Source organism: Muscardinus avellanarius, assembly GCF_963383645.1.
Source record: "Muscardinus avellanarius genome assembly, chromosome: 8".
In the NCBI taxonomy this organism is placed as follows: Eukaryota; Metazoa; Chordata; class Mammalia; order Rodentia; family Gliridae; genus Muscardinus; species Muscardinus avellanarius.
The window spans coordinates 96,164,971-96,184,009 of NC_137794.1; the positions used below are offsets into that span (position 1 = coordinate 96,164,971).

At 42.0% G+C, this 19,039-nt stretch overlaps 1 protein-coding gene across 3 annotated transcripts in view; it reads left to right on the top strand.

Annotated features, from left to right (window-relative positions):
• PHACTR2 (phosphatase and actin regulator 2) overlaps positions 1-19,039 on the top strand; it is a gene marked incomplete at both ends in the record, with an annotated part of 121,718 nt that overhangs the window by 20,668 nt on the left and 82,011 nt on the right. The gene's annotated exons all lie outside the window — the stretch shown is intronic.

Here is a 19,039-nt window from a genome sequence, read left to right on the forward strand (position 1 = left end):
ACAATCCCTCAAACCTTTTAAGCACAAAAAGTAGTATTTGAGTGTAGCAGAGTCTAGCAATCTTTATTTTGTAAAAAGTTTTAAAACTCTCCAGTAACCTCACAAATTAGTTTTATAGGCATTTCATGGACCAGGATTTCCTAGAAATAAGACCTTGAGATGGCTACAATACAAAGTATTCCCCAAAAGCTGCATGACGAACCCAATTCTGTTTGGCCCAGATACTGATGGGGCAGGCGAAGGGGTGAGGTGTGTCGGAACTCTTTGCCAAGACTATTAATTGTGACTCTGTCCTTTCAGTCTTTTAAGCCATTTTGCGAATAAGAATATGCTGAGCACCCAGTCTCAGGAAAGTTACAAGTCACAGAACGTTGGTGTTCCTCCAGGACTTAGTATGGTAAAGCCTACAAATGAAGGCTCCATATACACAGTGGAAATAACTGCAGATTTTTAATTAATAATCACTCATGGTTTTTCAGCCTTCTTTTTATTGCTGAGTATTCCCCCTTAGTCCTAGAAGCAAAGAGCAAGAGCACAAGGTTCCCATTAGATGTTAAGATGGGAAGGATGCAGAATAAACCCATACCCCTGCAGTAATGACTTCTCAGCCAGTCTAGTGGACCATGACTCCTGTAATCCAGGGTCCTTTTGGATTTACTCATCTGTGTTGATCTATGTTTAATCCACTTTGTCCCATCCTCTCAAATATAGAACAGCTATTGAAAAATTGAGCAACAAATATGCCACTTTTGGTCACTATAAAATAAATAGTATATTTTTAGAATTCTAAGGTTTTGAGAAAAATAATAGGTGAGTGACTCGAGTTTTTAATATAAAAACATACATAAGCTCTAGATTATGATTTCCAACCTCTTTTAATGCACTGGTGTCGATTTCTTTGAAATTTTCACAGGCTTCAACACTTGGAACTTGATGGATTAAAGGTGGTCTTATAGTGTTTGGGGTGAATGGAGTCATGAAACAGCGTTTCCCCCTCTCTCTCTCTCTCTTCAAATTTTGACAGTAGGCATATTTGGAAACGAGTGAAATGCAATTTCCTATGTTTGGCGGCTGTAGCAACACGTAAAAGCATTTCAAAAACCAAAAGCAACAACAGCTTGTATCTGGCTCGAGGGAGACAGTCCTAATCAGACTCTCAACAGGATTCACTAAGTTTTGTATTAATCAAGTGAGCAGTCTTGAGTAAAATAGTTGTTTTGTTCATTCATATTTATTTATTTATTTATTTATTTATTTATTTATTTATATTTTGTGGTACTGGGGGTGGAACCCAGGGGCTGTCCTATCTCCAGGCTATACTCCCAGACCTGTTTTATACTTTATTTGGAAACAGGGTCTCACTAAGTTGCTGAGAGCCTCACTAAGTAGCTGAGGCTGGCTTCGAACCTGTGCGATCCTCCTGTCTCAGCCTCCCAAGCGTGGGGATTACAAGCGTGCGCCACCACCCCCGGCTCTGTTCCTTCACTTTTTAACTGTATTTTTGCAGCTACAGACATAAAAATAAATCTGGCAACTTCCCAGCTGGTGATACCTTTTAGAAAAAAAAAAAATGGGGAAAAAACCCAAAGCAGTTTGTATACATTTCCAATTTAGTTAGATAGCTAGATAATCTATCTTTTTTTTTTTTTTTTTAACTATGGAACTAAATTGCTTTCCTGCTTCCCCAGTTAGGAGAAAAAAGGTGAAGACAAGATGAATCTGAGATGCTTAGCAAGAGTGTCTAGAGAAAGAACTTTCTTCAGTAAAGCGGGTGTGGAATTGTTCTTGAAGAAATTCATGTTTACCGCTCATCACTGGGAGGAAAATAGAAACTTTTAAAAAGACCAGTTCACATATAAATCCTTGCAGTGTTTTCCAGTTATTTGTCATTGGTGAAGTGTCTTTCTGATCCATGGTAAGCAGCAATTAACTGTTGGCTCACCTGGAAAGCGTGTCACCACATTGGTATCATTCTCGTGAGCTTTAATCATCCTTCCTGATGCCTTTGGTCATTTCCCAATTTCAGACACTGGTGTTTGCTATATTGGTTTTCAAAACATTTGGAATTCTACAGGAAGGCACTGTTGGGAACAATTTCCTCTGTGAGAAAAACCTAAAGATCGACTAAAATAAATCATAGCCTGGTTAGGCCCAGCCCTGTACATGATTGCTACACGTTTTACCCATGACGAGGGCATTCATTTTTATAAATATTAATTAAAAACCTTCTGTGGGATAAGTATAGTATTACCAGGGTAAAAACCAATTTGGTCCCCATCCTCATGGAACTTCTAATCTACTAGTGAGGATGGTTAATTTTATATTTATAATGAGGCAGTCCCACCCACCCACTAAACAACAACACCAACTAAAAACCATTTTTATGGTTTCTGGAAGAGTTGGTGAATCGCAGCTAGTTCCTTGTGAAGTTCAATTAGGGGCTTTTCCCCAGCCTTCCAGTACTCATTCTACATGCCTTCAGTATTAAAATTCTTTGTAAAAATGATATGAGAAAAGAATGCTGGAATAAGCTCTCGGGCTGGCTGGTGTCCAGATTGGAGTTAGAGGCTTTCTGTGTGGTGTGATACCCAGGTCCCCCTGGTAGGACTTGTTTTTTGGAATGCGCGCTCAAACAACTTGTCATTTTAAAGAAAGAAACCAAAAGGGCATCTTGTGTGAGGGATCCTCAATGATTGGAGAGAAAAAAATACATATTTAAAATTAAGGTGAAAGGCATGATTATTATAAAATTAGTTTTTTTAAAAAACAAGCAGGAGATTGTTTCTCTCTCTCTCAAGAGAATTAAGTGTACAAACTAAAGATGGTTAATCTTTCTCAGTGACTGTTAAGTGGCTTTCTATTTAATTTGTACACAATATTTCCACCTTTTAGACAGTGTTATGAAACTAGACTGAGGCTCTGAAACCCTGGAACAGTTTTACTCTGATCTTTTTTCTTTTGTATTGGGATTTAACCCAGGGGGTGATCTACCTTTGAGCTCTATCCCTAGTCCTTTTTAATTTTTTTTAAAAAAGCTTTATTGAGGTATATTTAACATACCAATTGAAATATACAGTTGTAAAAGTGTTCATGAAACAATGCAAAATAGTTAACATGTCTTTCACCCTCAAATTTTCTCCATCCAGTTTGTCCTCCTCCTTCATTTCTCATTCTTAAACAAGCACTGGTCTAGTTAAGGTCACAGTAGATTAGTTTGCATTTTCTAGAGACTAATATAAGTGGATTCCTATATGTTCTTTTCCTTTTTATTTTTTATGTTGTTTTAATATTTTTTTATTGGTGCATTGTACTTATGCATCTTTTTTGTGTGTGTATGGGTCTGAAGATGGAACCCAGAGGCATTCAACCTCCGAGCTACACCCCCTACCCTGTCTTTTTATTCTTTATTTTGAAACAGGGTCTCACTAAGTTGCGGAGGGCCTCACTAAGTAGCTGAAACTGTCCGTGAAGCGCGATCTTCTGGTCTCAGCCTCCCAAATGCTGGGATTACAAGCGTGCGCCACCACGCCCGGCTGTAGTCAAACATCTTAATGGGATAAAAGGTGGTGGAGATATACAGGCACACATCACCCAATTTTTTTATTTTGAAACAGAATCTTGCTAAGTTGCTCAGATCTGCAATCCTCCTGTTTCAGCCTCCCAAGTACTGGGATTACAGGTGTGTGTCACCACGCCCAACTTTTACTCTGAATTTTGACTCATAATTTGGAGACCATTTTGTGCTGAGCCTGTCAGAGACATCATTCCCCCCAATTCAGTGACACCCCCATCCTGTCATGCATTGTCAGTCTCTATTAAATAGATAGAGACAAATGGTTGTTTGATGGTGCCGTTGACTGGAAGTCCTCTGTGGACAGAGATCGGACCCATGTCTGCTCAGCTGTACAGCCTTTCTTTATAAGGCTTGCCCCATAAATTCATCAAGACTGAATGCTTCCCTTCCGTAGCAGGCCCCTTTCCCCACATCGTCACTGCTTTGTAGGTTCTCCTTGCTCTTCTTTCTTGGTTTGCATGGAAGCTGGCTCGCCTTGGTAACACTGCTTCCTGCTAGTGCTTCTCCATGGCGGTTCTGTTGGCCTGGTTCCCCTCACACCCCAGGAGGCACTGGCATCCCACCATCACCCTGTGCTGCCCGTCTTGAGGGCGTACACACCCTCACCTGAAGTGCACGCCATGCTAGCCGGCGTTCCTGCAGTGTCTTTGCTGCTGTCTGCCTGTTTCCTGCTCACTTCCTCTCATCCACTAGATGAGGTTCAGCTCTCCCTCTCCACCCCTGTGTTGCCGTTACCCATGGGCACTCAGTCTCCAGGTACACCCGACGGGGCGGGTCTGGCATCTTGGCGCCCTCTCTCCCCATCTTCCAAAAAAGCTCCATCCCTGAGGCCTCCTTCTCCTCAGCCCATAAACAGGCTTCAGTGTCCTTCACACTTTATGAATTTAAAACAAATAGCACACAAAACCTTTTTCTTTTCTTGAACACACTCAGTGCCAAAAAGAGTTCAAGGTTCCTTATTGCGCAAAGCCCATGGCTCCTAGTTGGAATTGTTTCCCTGAGAGCTTACCCCAGCCCTCAGCAGCTGCCTTTGTTTGGAAGACTCCGTGAAACTCGGCTCCAACTTCTGGCTAGTGTGTCAGTGAGGCACTTCTGACTGTCTGTTGGACATCTTCCTTCGAATGTCCTGCCAACACCTGCAGTTCATGGTGTCTGAACACAAGCTACATGTCTTTCCTGTCGATATCCCACCACACCCGTGTGCAGGTCCTCTGCGGCATCTCCAGGCAGGTCCTGGGACTCTTCTCTTCCTCTGCACCGTCCCTTGGATCCATTCATCATTTGCAGTTCTTTTCCACCGCTCCCCTCCAAGTTCAGATGCCTGGGTTGTTGAAGTCACCTCATAACTGAACTATAAGGATATAAATCTGGGTGCCTTGGGAACTCCACATGACTAACTGACATAAATTCTCCTTTTTGGGGTCTGTCTCCCAGCATCCTGCTTTCCACTGTTGATGCCTGCAGATTCCACCTCCGCCCTGCGAAAGCTGTTCAAGATGCTACGTGTCTCCCCAGTCTTGGGGACTTGGTGTGACTGCCAGGGACTGTTGGACCTACAAACAAGGCTAGTCACGTTATATGTAGATATATGTAGATTCTCAGGGCTCCTATTTATCCACTAGCCTTTGACTTAAAGATATTGGTCCAGCAGCCAGACTTGGTGGTACGTACCTATAATCCCAGTACTTGGGGGACTGAGACAGAGAATCTAAGATTCAGTACCAGCCTTAGCAACTTAGTAAGGGCTGGGGTTATAGCTCAGAGGTAGAATACCCCAGGGTTCTGTCCCTAGTACCACACCTACAAAACCAAACAAACAGACAAAGATATCGGTGCAGGCAGGCGTAGTGGCATAGTCCTGTAACTACAATACTTGGGAGGCTGAGACAGGAGGATTGCAGGTTTGAAGCTGGGCTCAACATTTTAACGAGGCTCTCAGAAACTTAGCAAGACCATGTTGACAAATAAGAAAATAAAATAATGCTAGGGGTATAGCTTGAAAGTAGAATGCCCCTAGTTCAGTTCCCAGCACACACATACACGCATACACACACACACACACACACACACACACACACACACACACACGTTTGTCCAGACTTAATATAAAATATTTCTATTACATTCATTCACTATAGGAAATTTTCCATAATTCCTTCTGAAGCAAAATGTATACATTGACTTAAAAATCATGCTATTTCATTAGATTTTATTTTACAATTTATAGAAGGCCTGCTATTTCCCCCCTAAAGTTTCATCCATCTGTGCACATGCTCAGCACAAACAAGCGATCATTATTTGATACAGAGGAGGTGAAATCCTCTCCCACTTGGCACTGTCCATGAGGGAACCTATGGACCTTTTCTCCCTTTCACAAACACAGGCTCTCTAGACTCCGGGAGTTGCTGTGGGAGATGCCTGGCATCTAAGGGGTGCAAAGTAGGAGGTTAGTTGGCGTCTCCCTTATTTTTTGTCCTTTTCATAAGCTCCTTGTGCCTAAGTAGACACAGCATCCCTAATCATAGAGAGAACCCTTTGCTTATGGTGATAGCAGTGGTCTTCTAAGCTTAAAATGCTGTTGCTTTCATTAGAATTTATTTCCCATTTGTAAAGGGACCTTTCCTACCTACTCAAGAGTTTCTTTAATCCCCTCACAGGAGTGATTTTATTTCATCTGTTAAATATCCTGTAGTGGGTGGAGGGGCTGTTGCTCATGTCAGTGAATCAGGATGTCCTACAGCTGCACAAACATACACGTTCTGCAGGACTTCTGGCCACGAGTGTAAACTCTGGAATTCTGTGTCTGTACTCGCAGGCAGATGGAAGTCTTTAGTAGCTCTCCCCGTTGGGGGTTGGAAAAGAATGTCTGCCTTTGTTAGAAAAACAAGTTTAAACATCGATACTATTGAACTTATACAATTAATGTCATGGTAATCAGGATTCTGTTCAATGAAATGACTGTCATTGATGGGAAGTGAAGAGGACACTGTGCCTGCAGTACTCTGGGACGACACTGGGTATTGGGAGAGCAGAGCATTACTTACCCTTGCTCTGTTGGTTAGTCCAAACAAGTGGTTGGAAGGAAAAGTGAGGTTTTTTTTTTTTTTATTAATGTCTTGCCTTCTCTTAAAGTAAGGATCTACTCCCACCCACAACCCATCTCCCTATTTTATACTAAGGACATTTTGGAGGGAAGCTACCGAGTTTAAATTTCACTTACAGCCATGTGACTTTGGCCAAGTTGCTTGCTTTCTCTGGGCTTTAATTTCCTCATCTACAAAATGGGACTGAGTTAGTAGCACTTACCTCACAGAGTGGTGGTGATGATTAATGAGGAAATTGACGAGTCGGGTCCCTCCCCCTTTCCGCAGGAGGCGGAACCCTGGAGACGGAGGAGGAGACTCTGCTAGGCAGGCAGGCAAGATGGCAAGGCAGGTGATGCGGCGAGAGAAGCGGGGTTCCCACGCGTCGTCCCACCCCCAAGACCTATACCTTAAAAACAGAGGCATTTTCCCTCTTGCCTCGGGTGGCCCCGCAGGTCTTCGGGACTGTTCAGCCCCCCATCCCCGAGAGGACCACCATAAAACTGGTACCGCGCTCCCTGATCTCTCTCGCCACTTTTTTACTTACTGCGCAAACCTAACAGAAATATTCATAAAGCACTCAGAACAGGTCTTCATGTGACTGGTAAGACTGACAAACTCAAGACAAAGCAAGGTGAAGAATGGGAATGATTAAAATGGGAAAGTCAACCTAGAAATGATTTAACCTAGTGTCCTCATTTCAGCCTTCAAAAGTGGGGGTCCTTGCTCAGGGTCACAGGGCTGGTTGGGTAGTCAATATGTAATAACAGTAACCTAGATTTATTGCCTGCCCTGATTGTGCAAGGCCCCTTCACTCTCTTTTACAGTCTTACTGATGGTTAGAGCTACTAAGAGGTGCACTGGTTCTCCACGACCTGAGCGATCATATTCTAACAGAGATGGCCTAGTAGAGGGGGAATCCACCCTGACTAGCAGTCAGATGACCCGGGCTTATGTCTCTGTGGTTAGTTAACTATTTGGAAAGCTACTTAGCCTTCTTGTGGCTTGGTTCTTCTGTATAGGCCTTTGGTGTGTGTGTGTGTGTGTGTGTGTGTGTGTGTGTGTGTGTGTGTAAATATTTATATAGATATATGAATTTTACATATGTGTGCATATATACATATATATGAGGCAGTGTTATACAGCTGTACATACACAGATATATGTGTGTGTAACTTATCCATATGTATGAATAACAATGTGGAACCCCTGTATTAAACATGATTCTTGTTCCCATGATGGATAACTGAAATCCAGTGCTTTTGGAAATTGCATTGCTTAGAACTGCTGGGAGCTCTAATATTATAGACTTAGGATTTATATGTAATTGTCATTATTTACAGAAAATGAATTTCTCTACCTTTAATCTTGCTTATATGAGCTTCTAATATAGCCCGGCTTCAGAGCAACCTCAAAAGACGGTAGAAAGGCAGATTAGCTTTCCCAGAAACCCGGGAAGGGAAAGGAGAGAGTGACATTTTCCAGATAATGACAGTGGTAATGATGTCCTTTCTCAAGAGAAGAGTTGCACAGAAAGCTCATTATTTTCGAGTACTCTATCTTCTGAGGTCGTGCTCAGAGAGTGTGTTTTGATTTTGTAACCAGGTAACTTTGCTTTGAAATGCTCATGTACCAAGATCAAGCTCTATAGATGAATCTCATAGACATTCAGTGAAAGAAAGACACCAAAGAATATGTTGTACGATTTCACTAACTCAAAGTTCAATAGTAAGTAAAACAAATCAGTGGCGATGGAGACAACACAGTGGCTCTTTGGGGGGTCATGGAGGGACGTAGCTGAGTATGGATTGGGAAGAAGCACAGGGGAGATTTTGGAGTCTGGGGCCTTGGTCTCGAAGGGGACTACAAGTGCCGAATGTGCGTGCCATGTATACTGTACAAATATTATATCTCAGAAATATCTATCCATATACTTAAAAACATAGTTGAAAAGCTCCATAGTATTAGATTTCTTCCAATCGTCTCTGTGGTTCTGGAGCTTGAACCCGGTGGGTGTGTGCTAGGCAAGCACTCCACCACCGAGCCTCAAGACTGGCTCTCACTGTGTTGCCCCAGCTGGCCTTGAACTTGCCATCCTCCAGCCTCAGCCTCCTGAGTAGCTAGCACTGCAGGAGTGCACTGTGCCTGGCTCATTGTATTAATTTCAAGGACAGTGGGAAACACAGGTCTTATCTCAGGTCCCTTTAGATAAACTTCATTATTTCTTTCAAGTTGAAGAAAAATAGAAATTGGCAAATTGAGAGCCAAGTACGAATTGCTGTGTATAAGAGGAGTTTTCTTCTTGAAAGAATAATGTCTCGTCATTATACTCAGCTATAGTAAAGTTGCTCATGTCCTATTATTTTTCTTTAAATTTAATTTAACTTTGTCTACATCTTATTCCTTTACTCTTGAAGTTTTAAATAGGCAGTAGCTAAATATTTAAACATATTCTAGCCATGATTATTACCATAGTGTTGATTTTTTTTTAAAGGAGCAAAAGAAAAGCAGGGTTTAATTTTTCTCAGATTTTTATGCAGTGGTATAGGCAAGGTGTGTTGGCACATGCCGGTAATTACAGTACTTGGGAGGTTGAAGCAGGAGGATCACAGTTTGAGGCCAGCCTCAGCAGCTTAGTGAGACCTTGTTTAAAAAGAGATTAAAAAAAAAAAAAAAAAGGCCTGGAGGTATAGCTTGGAGATAAAATGTCCTGGATTTAATCCCAATACCACCACCCTCACCACTGCAGCAAAGCACTGGGGGTATAGCTCAAACCATTTTATATGTCCAGTAACATTAAGACATAACTAAATTTTTATTATTCTTGAAATTTTAAGTAGTATACATTTATATAGAGAAGGGTAAAAAAAAATTACCCAGTTTCTTTTTAAACACTTCACAGTTGACCGTTTCACTCGTTCAAGGATCTGACTTCTAATTTCTTTATATTTTTCCATAAATCCATATCACGTGCCTGTTATGAGCACAGCGCTGTGATAATGAGAACCTTCTTCTTGGCATTACTTTAAAAGGTCAGCCATTCTTGATTCGTTGCCTCACAACCATCCCCTCCTGAATTCCCACCTGGAAGGCGACTTATCTTCGTGGCTCCAGTTCATGGCTCTCAGTCCTTGGGAAATATTTCTGAAATACCCAGCCAGAGTTCAGCTCTCCCTCCTGGGACCTACTCTTCTGCTTCCATTTTTGTTCTTGGCTCACATCTGTGACCTCTGATCGCGTCTGCATCCTTGACCACGCTGTGAGTTCTATCAGGGTCAGAATCTTGCCTGCTTTGTCATCTCCCTGGACCTTGTATGGCCGGTCCACGGCACCAGCTTAAGGCTGGCCTTGGAGGGTAGAGGCAGACAGGTGTTACTTCCTCTCCTGTCATCTTTGTTTTCTCTCCCTCCCTTCCTCCCTTCCTTTTTTTTTTTTTTTTTGATACTGGGGATAGAACCCAGGAGCATTCTACCCCTGACCTTCACCCCAGCCCTTTTTTATTTTTTGTTTGGTTTATTTCCCCTCCCTTCCTTCCTTCCTTCCTTCCTTCCTTCCTTCCTTCCTTCCTTCTCCCCCCCCCCCTTTGTCTCTTTTTTGGTGGTACAGGGTTCCTGGAAGCCCTTCTACCTCTGGGCTACACTCCCAGACCTATTTTATACTTTTTATTTGGAAACAGGGTCTCTTAAGCCAGTGCGGATGACTTTGAACCTGCTTGATCCTCCTGTCTCCACCTCCCAAGCGCGGGGATTACAATTGTATGCCACCATGCCCGGCCTTATTTTTGTTTTGAAACCAAATCTTGCTAAGATGCTGAGAGTCCCGCTGCATTGCTGAGGCCATCCTCGAACCTGCAATCCTCCTGTCTGAGTCTCCCAAGTACTGAGATTACAGGTGTGTGCCACCACACCCAGCAGAAGATACTTTTTTTGTGTGTGGTACTGGGGGTGGAACCCAGAGGCTTTCTACCTCTGGGCTATACTCCCAGACCTTTTTTTTATATTTTATTTGGAAACAGGGTCTCACTAAGTTGCTGAAAGCCTCACTAAGTAGCTGAGGCTGGCTTCGAACCCGTGCGATCCTCCTGTCTCAGCCTCCCAAGTGCGGGGATTACAAGCGTGCGCCACTACGCCCTGCAGAAGATGTTAACTTCTAATCCAACCTCTGCCACTTAACTTGATGTTCCACTGGAGGACAATAACTTGCCAGTATTTATAAAATAAATGTTTACTCTTCATCCTTGTACATGTAAACACACACACACACACACACACACACACACACACACACTGAGCTAATGCTTAATCTCTGTGACTCTTTAGTTTTCTTTTCTCAGAAGTGAGACTAATAATAGTACCTGTCCCAGAGGTGGTGTGAAAATTAGTGTGAACTAATCAAAGGCAGGTAAAGTACTTTGCCCGATGTGTGCCACGCAGTAAGCACTTAACAAATATGAGGCATTATTAATTCTGATATTTATAAAGTGCTCAATAATTTCAGCTCTTGGGGTAGGTCAGTGCGTAATTCACTGCTGGGTTCTGCTCACTAGACCTTTCACGCAAGCATGAGTCACAGGATTTCTATTCCTGACATCTGCCACTTTTCTCCCGTCCTCGTGAGTTCAAGGAAAACAAGAATGAGCCAGGAAATGTACCAATTGTTAGGTGATAAACTTAAGTCCTTTAAATTGACTTTTTTGGGCAGTACTGAGGATTGAGCCCAGGGGCACTTTACCTCCGAGCTGCAGCCCCAGCCCTTTTAATTTTTTTTTTTTTTTTATTTTGAGACAGGCTCTCACAAAATTGATGAGGCTGGCCTCAACCTTGACACCCTCCTGTCTCAGTTTAAGTGGCTGAGACTACAAGCCTGAGCCGCTGCATTGGCTCAAAGTGACTTTCACTTCCCAAATGAAATTTATGATTAAAAAAATAATTTAGCCTCAATTATTTAAAGATGAAGTATAGGGCATCATTTTATTCCCAGCTTTGTCATTCTTTAGCAGCAACACATGAGTAATGATTCTAATCTCTCTGTGTGTGCTCATGTATATATGTATGTGTATATGGTATGTATATATGTGCATATATGCACGTGTATGTGTATATGGATGTGCATATGTGTGCGTGTGTGTGCATGCATGCGTGTGTGTGGGGGGGGCAGGCTAAGTTTGGAACCCCCACTCTGTGTGGATAAGAACTTCCTGAGGCCATGTTGCAACTGGGCCCTGTCCACCCTTCTGCAAGATGTCGAATGCCACTTAACTCCACTTGGGTCTATCACATGCTAAAAATGTTGAAATCGCAATACAATGACCTGTAAATATTCTTTTAGTGATGAAATACCGGGAACTGAAAGTTTTAATAAAGGCAGATTAGGAGCAAAAGAGGCAGCCCTGCAACATGTTATTTTCCAAACTTCTTTGTGCAGAAATCTTTATTCCCAGTGCCCTCTTAGGTCTCTAGAGCAGGACCCTGGCCCCTAAGAACCTCTAAAATCTTCATGAAACCTTCATGCTCACTTATTTCTGTGCTGGCTAATGCTGCATTTTTTGTTGTTGTTGTTCTGGGTTTGGGGATGGAACCCAGGGGCATTCGACCTCCGAGCTACACCCCCTTCGAACACAGGTTCAGAGTCAGCCACAGCTACTTAAGTGAGGCTCTCAGCAACTTAGTGAGACCCTGTTTCCAAATAAATATAAAATAGGTCTGGGAGTATAGCCCAGAGGTAGAAAGCCTCTGGGTTTCATCCCCAGTACCACCAAAAAACTCCTTTAAATAGCTCAAGGCAGGAAGAGCCCCTCTTTCTTTCTTTTTTTCTTCTTCTTTTTTTTTTTTTTTTTTTTTTTTTGGTGGTACTGGGGTTCCTGGAAGCCCTTTTACCTCCGGGCTACACTCCCAGACCTATTTTTACATTTTTATTTGGAAACAGGGTCTCTTAAGCCAGCGCGCGCGGCTGGCTTCGAACCTGCGCGATCCTCCTGTCTCTGCCTCCCAAGCGCGGGGATTACAAGCGTGCGCCACCACGCCCGGCGAGCCCCTCTTTCTTCGAAACATCCTCCAGTCTAATCCGTGATGGTTCACAGCATCGCTTTGCTTCACGCTTGCTGTCTACCTGGTTCTGTGCCCAGAACTTGTTACGTCTCCCTGTGTCTGACAGCACCTATCCCAAGTCATTGTTTCAGTTGAGAGGATATGTCATGTAAATATAGGAAGTACAGTTAGATCTTCCCCAGACACTGTGTGTGTGTGTGTGTGTGTGTGTGTGTGTGTGTGTGTGTGTGTGTGTTTTGCCATGTGGTCTATGATCGTTCAGAGGTGGCAGAATTAACCAGCCATGGTGGCACGCACACACCTATAATCCCAGCCCTTGGGAGGCCGAGACAGGAGGACCGCAATGGAGGAGAGCCTCAGTAACTTATAAAACAAAAAAATAAGCCGGGTGTGGTGGCACATGCTTGAAATCCCAGCATTAGGGAGGCTGAGACTGGAGGATTGCGGTTCACGCATAGCCTCAGCTACTTAGTGAGGCCCTCTGCAACATAGTGAGACCCTGTTTCAAAATAAAGAATTAAAAAAAAATAGGGCAGGGGATGTAGCTTGGAGGTCAAATGCCCCTGGGTTCCATCCCCAGACCGGCAAAAAATAAAAAGTAGAATGCCTATGAGTTCAATCTCCAGTACCTCCCCACACACAGGGAATTATAATGGAAACATATTAGAAATAGAAAAAAAAATCTTCAGTGATGATCTTAATATGTGTAAGCATAATCAGTTATAATGGCACATACAAAAAAGCCCAGAAACCATATTTTAAGGAAATAATGGTTTGTTTGAGCTTGTTTTTTAACTTCCTTAAAGCACACACTCAGTACAGCACAGGGTTATCAGAGTATTATTTACCCCACGTAACTTTTCTCGGTTTTTCTCATTACTGGACTTCAGATATGGATTAGAGAAAAAAGACCATCTTGACCATTTACATTTTCCCAGAGGACCCTCAGCTAGCACCAGATCAGTACCAGGAGGCCTTTCTGTGAGGTTCTGTTCTAAACGATCTTTCAACTACAGAGTTTTTGAGATGAGATTCTGTGCCAATTTAGTCTTACCTTCTCGGTGATTGAAATGATTCTGTATGGAAAAAAAATGAATATCTAAAATAAAACACTAAAGATTATTTTAAAAAGTACAAACTCTCATGTTAAGTAGATTTTTTTTTTTTACAAAAAAGCCCCATCATTTCTGTTCTCAGATCTCAAAGGAAACAATATCTAAACCCATAACCTACTTTATATGATAATTACCCAGTTTTATTTATCTAGGGGCTATATGGTCACTTTTTATTGAGACTGCCTAATTGATGAATTTCTGTTTAGCTGAAAAATAAAATCTTCATTTATTTCTGGACTCATACTAATGAATGATATGGGATTATTTGAGCTGTGTGTCATTTAAGATTTCTACATTCAAGTTGGGTGTCATGTGGGACATCTGTAGTCTCAGTACTAGAGAGGCTGAAGACAGGTGGATCTCAGGTTCAAGGTCAACCTCAGTAGCTTAGCGAGACCCTCAGAAACTTAGCAAGATCCTATTTCAAAACAAAAATTAAGCCAGGCGTAGTGGCCTATGCTGGTAATTCCAGCACTGAGGAGACGGGAGGCGGAGAGTGGAGGATCACCTTTCTTGGACAGCCTCAGCTTCTTAGCGAGGTTCTTGGGGACTCAGTGAGAACCTGTTTCAAAAAATAAAAGGACTAAAAAATAGGGCTGGGGTTTTAGCTTGTAGGTACAATGGTACAATGCCCCTGGGTTTCATTTTCAGTACACAAAAATTAAATAAATAAATAAATAAATAAATAAATAAATAAATAGGGCTGGGGTTATAGCTTAGAGATAGAATGTCCCAAGGTTCAGTCCACAGTACCCAAACAATAAAAACAACAACAGCAACAACAACAACAAAAAATTTCTACATTTGAATATTTAAAGACTGTATGTTGGAATAGGCTTATTTAGAAATGTAGACTTCAGCCGGGCGTGGTGGCGCACGCTTGTAATCCCCGCGCTTGGGAGACGGAGACAGGAGGATCGCGCAGGTTCGAAGCCAGCCGCGCGCGCTGGCTTAGGAGACCCTGTTTCTAAATAAAAATATAAAAATAGGTCTGGGAGTGTAGCCCAGAGGTAGAAGGGCTTCCAGGAACCCCAGTACCACCAAAAAAAGAAAAAAAAGAAAAAAAAAAAGAAATGTAGACTTCTAACATGGAAAGGAAAGTCCTGATAACCAACTCTAATAATATGAAAATGGATCAAAATTAACAGTGAATACATGAAATTTTATCTGGCAATTTATTCATCTCTCTAAATGTAAAACTCACTAGACTTGTTATGAAAGAGTATACAGAAAGTATAGAAAGCTCCAAATGCATTTTAATCATAAATTGGTTCAAAAGAAAAAATTATAGAAATATCAGTGACACTCTGGGTATCCTGGGTGCCTGGACTTAATAACCTACTTACACTCAAAAGTGAGTGACAGTCCTCTTGACTTTCACGCTTTTGGAGTGGTTCGGTGTCAATTTGGCTAATGGTGCCATCATAGGATCTCTAATTACAAATGTGGTTTACTGTAATAGCCCAACTGTTATAAAAATCACAACTGGATTTATTGAGTCAGGGAAAAGGGGTGTGTATGTGTGTGTGCGCGCGTGCACACGTATGTGTGTGTACAGTGCTATGGCCATTGGCACAGACCCTTTGCTGAGTTGAGATAACCACAGAACTATAGATGCACCATAAAAAGACAGTGGTCTTGAGATTTCTTATGCAGCCACTAATTTAACATTACGGCTTTCATTTTTCATTCATTAACCACCTCACCCCATCGCTACACCTGCCACCTCGGTCATCTAGGGAATTGTTTGGGGGGAATATTTGTTTACAGGAGAAAAACAGACTGTGTTTTATTGGTTCTCATGGAAAGCAGGATTTCTGTGCCGTGACAGGGAACCAGGTATGTGGTACGGAAGATGAAGTTCCCACCCCAGTGTAAGAAAATGAGAGCCAGATGTTTGTCTACAGTCATAGAGATTACTTTGAGACGGAAACTTCAGTTCCTTTGATTGATATAGCCATCCATGTCTATTTTAAAGTATCTAAGTTGCTCAAAATTAAACTCTTCTGTGAACGTTCAGCATTAAGTCTCATGAAGAGAAGACCCGCCCCCTCCTGTTGAGTTTGCCCCTTGGTTTATGGAAGGCAACTGGGCAGGAGTGAAGATTTTACTTTGGTGATGGCGCTCAGCTTCAAACCAGCCCCCTGCTCCTCATCCTCTATCTGTTGAGTGGTAGCTGAAAGTAGGCTTAGGACACTTACAGAAGTCAGGGTGTACAGGCTGACATCTCCAGTATACCTTAGGATGCATGGATAGCACCCAGAATTACGGAGGACTTCACTGGGGAGGAATGGGATGTACCCATACTCATTGGAAGGAGAGCTCACACGGATCTAGGAATTGGAATCTGGATTGTCTTTTCATTCTTCACTTTGAGGTTTTCTTGGTTCTGGGTGTGTCAAGTAGTTCTGATTGAAACTTGGATTTTTTTTTTTTTTTTTGTATTATGTTGTCTCTGGACTTTATTGACAATGTCTGCTTTCATTGACTTTGACACTTTTCCAGCGAGGAAGCTCTGAGTGCTATCCTGTCTTTCTCTAGGGGGGTAAAAATCTAGCTTCCCCAGCTGCCTTCTGTTGCCATACTATGTGTGGGCTCCTCATGACTGGGGTAGGAGTGGGGGTTTCTAGGCCCTCATGTGTTCTCCCCTCCCAGCTCAGTGTTGGGTCCAAGTGGGGTGGGAACCCAGGCTCCCCTGTGGTCGCCACTGACACTGGGAGGGATGCTTCATTACCAGCCGGTGGCAAGGAGGTCCTGGCTCCCCAGTTGCCCTTCTCTGACACTACTATGCCAGGAGTTTTAGGATCTCTCCTTAGAATCTCATGAATCACTGAAAGAAACATCGCTACCAAAGTTATGCACAAATGTGAGACCTCGGCACCTCTCCATACAGATATTGCCAGTCTCGATATCGTGTATGCGGAGGGAGCTGGGTGGGGAGGAGCGCACCAAGTGCTGTGTGCTTGGCACTCGCACTCTGAACCGCATTATGATGGGCGATTACAATGCACCAAAAATATATTTTAAAAAAGTCTGTGAGCATGGGAATCTGTCTCTCCACTCAGCTTTTGCTGGCATGGATTGGCAGTTTCTTCTGCGGTGTTTGGCCAGAGTAGAGCCATGATCATCTAGGAGTTGGCTGTCCTGTTAGGTTGCCCCTTTCACAGACCCATGGCTAGAGAGAGTGGGCTTCAGCTGAAGCTCTTCTGGTCTGTGCTTTGGGTGTTTCTACTTTGCTGGATTCTTTACCTTTAAGTGTGGGATATGTAAGGCAAAAAGGAACCCAGGGATCTTAAAACCATGTTGTTTCTTACATTCTGAGGCCCCAGATTAAACTACCTTTTCTTCACCTTATGGAGTCTTCTTATAGTTTTAAAAATTTTATTTATTTATTTATTATATTTTATTGATCGATTCATTGATTGGTTCTGGATTTTGAACCCAGGAACATTCTACCTCTAAGCTACACCTCATTCCTATTTTTTTTTCTGTACTTGGGATGGAACCCAGGAGCATCCTACCTACCTTCAAGCCACACACCCCTAGCCTTATTTTTTTATTTTTTATTTTTTATTTTGAAACAGGATCTCACTGAGTTGCAAAGGGCCTCACTAAGCTGAGACTGTATGTGAACCACTATTTTCCTGTCTCAGCCTCCCAAATGCTGGGATTACAAGAGTGCACCATGGCGCCCGGCACCTCAGCCCTAGTTTATTTTATTATTTTGAAACAAAATCTCACTAAGTTGCTGAGGCCTTTGCTAAGTTGCTGAGGCTGGCTGAAAACCTGCAGAGTTCCTGTCTCAGCCTCCTAAGTACTGAGATTACAAGCATGTGCCACCATACCCAGCTTACATTTTTAAAATATATAACATCCAAGAATTTAAAAAAATGTATATAGCAAGATGAATAGAAATAAATCTGTTTCATCCTCCTGGAAATAGAAACCCTTACTGCAAATTCAACTCTTTTAAATTTGCTTATTCCCCCCAATATATTATTATGAAAAATTTTTAAATAGAGAAAATATAAAAGAATTATACTATACCTTCCACACATGTGCCACCCGGATTCTGCACTTAACATTTTTCTCTGTTTTGCTTTTTTTTGTGTGTTTATCCATCTACTCACTTCATCTCTCAGTCCATTTGTTATTTTTCATAGATATAAGTACAGTTCATGTCTAAGCACTTCAGCATGTATATCATTAATTAGACTTCATTTTCTGCTATGGTTTTTCTAAAGTAAATTTAATATCAAGGAAAATGCAGAAAATCATAAATACCATTTGACCAGTTTTGCATGATCCAACCATGACCAACCTAGAACTTCCCTTAAGCCTCCTCTCTTGTCCCTCTCTCATTCCAAGAAGCAGCTCCCGTTCTCATTTTCTCTTTGTTCTTTTTTGCATCCTACATTCATTCCGCCTCTTTTAAACCTTGGTACAGTGCACCCTCTTGCATGGTGTACACCCTTTTCTGTGCATCTTCTCAGCAGTGATGTAGAGGTGTGTCCATACTGTGTGTGCCAGTGGCTTGCTGCTGTGGTTTTAGCAAGAGGACTAGGACCAAGTAAGAACGTTCCATCTTCCTGGAAGTGCAAGTCGTTGCTATTCGATTTTTGTTTCTGTTACCCCCCAATATTTTATTATGAATGTTTTCGAAAATACAGAGAAGATTAAAAAACATCGTGCCTCCTGCACATATATACCGCCTCAATTCAACACTTAACATTTTTGTCGTATTTAATTTTGTTGCATATTTATCCATCTGCTCATTTTTTTAAGTGGCTGAGCGGTATTTTATCGAATGAATAATGCTATAGTTTATTCATTCGGAGATGCTTATAGTTCTTTGCCACTAAAATTTGGTAGTTAGGGTAATAAAAGTAATTTCATCTTCCTTTTGTTTAGAACTTGGTGCAAAGCAGTTTAAGATTCCATGCCTTCCTTCTGATTAATAAAATGACCAAGGCATACGAAGATGTTTTATCGCACACATATGTATCACATATTCTTTGCTGTTGGTGATAGCTATCAGCTTACTTGAAGCTGAAAACTTTTTTGTAACAGAAGCAAAGGATAGTTTTAGCGTCATAAAAATAGAATTTAGCTTCCTGGCACCAAATTTTATTTTGTGAAGGAGAAACCATGGTTTTAACTACACCATAACTGTGATATTCATTACTGAGAATGCCAAACCAGTCTCCAGAGGAACATCCT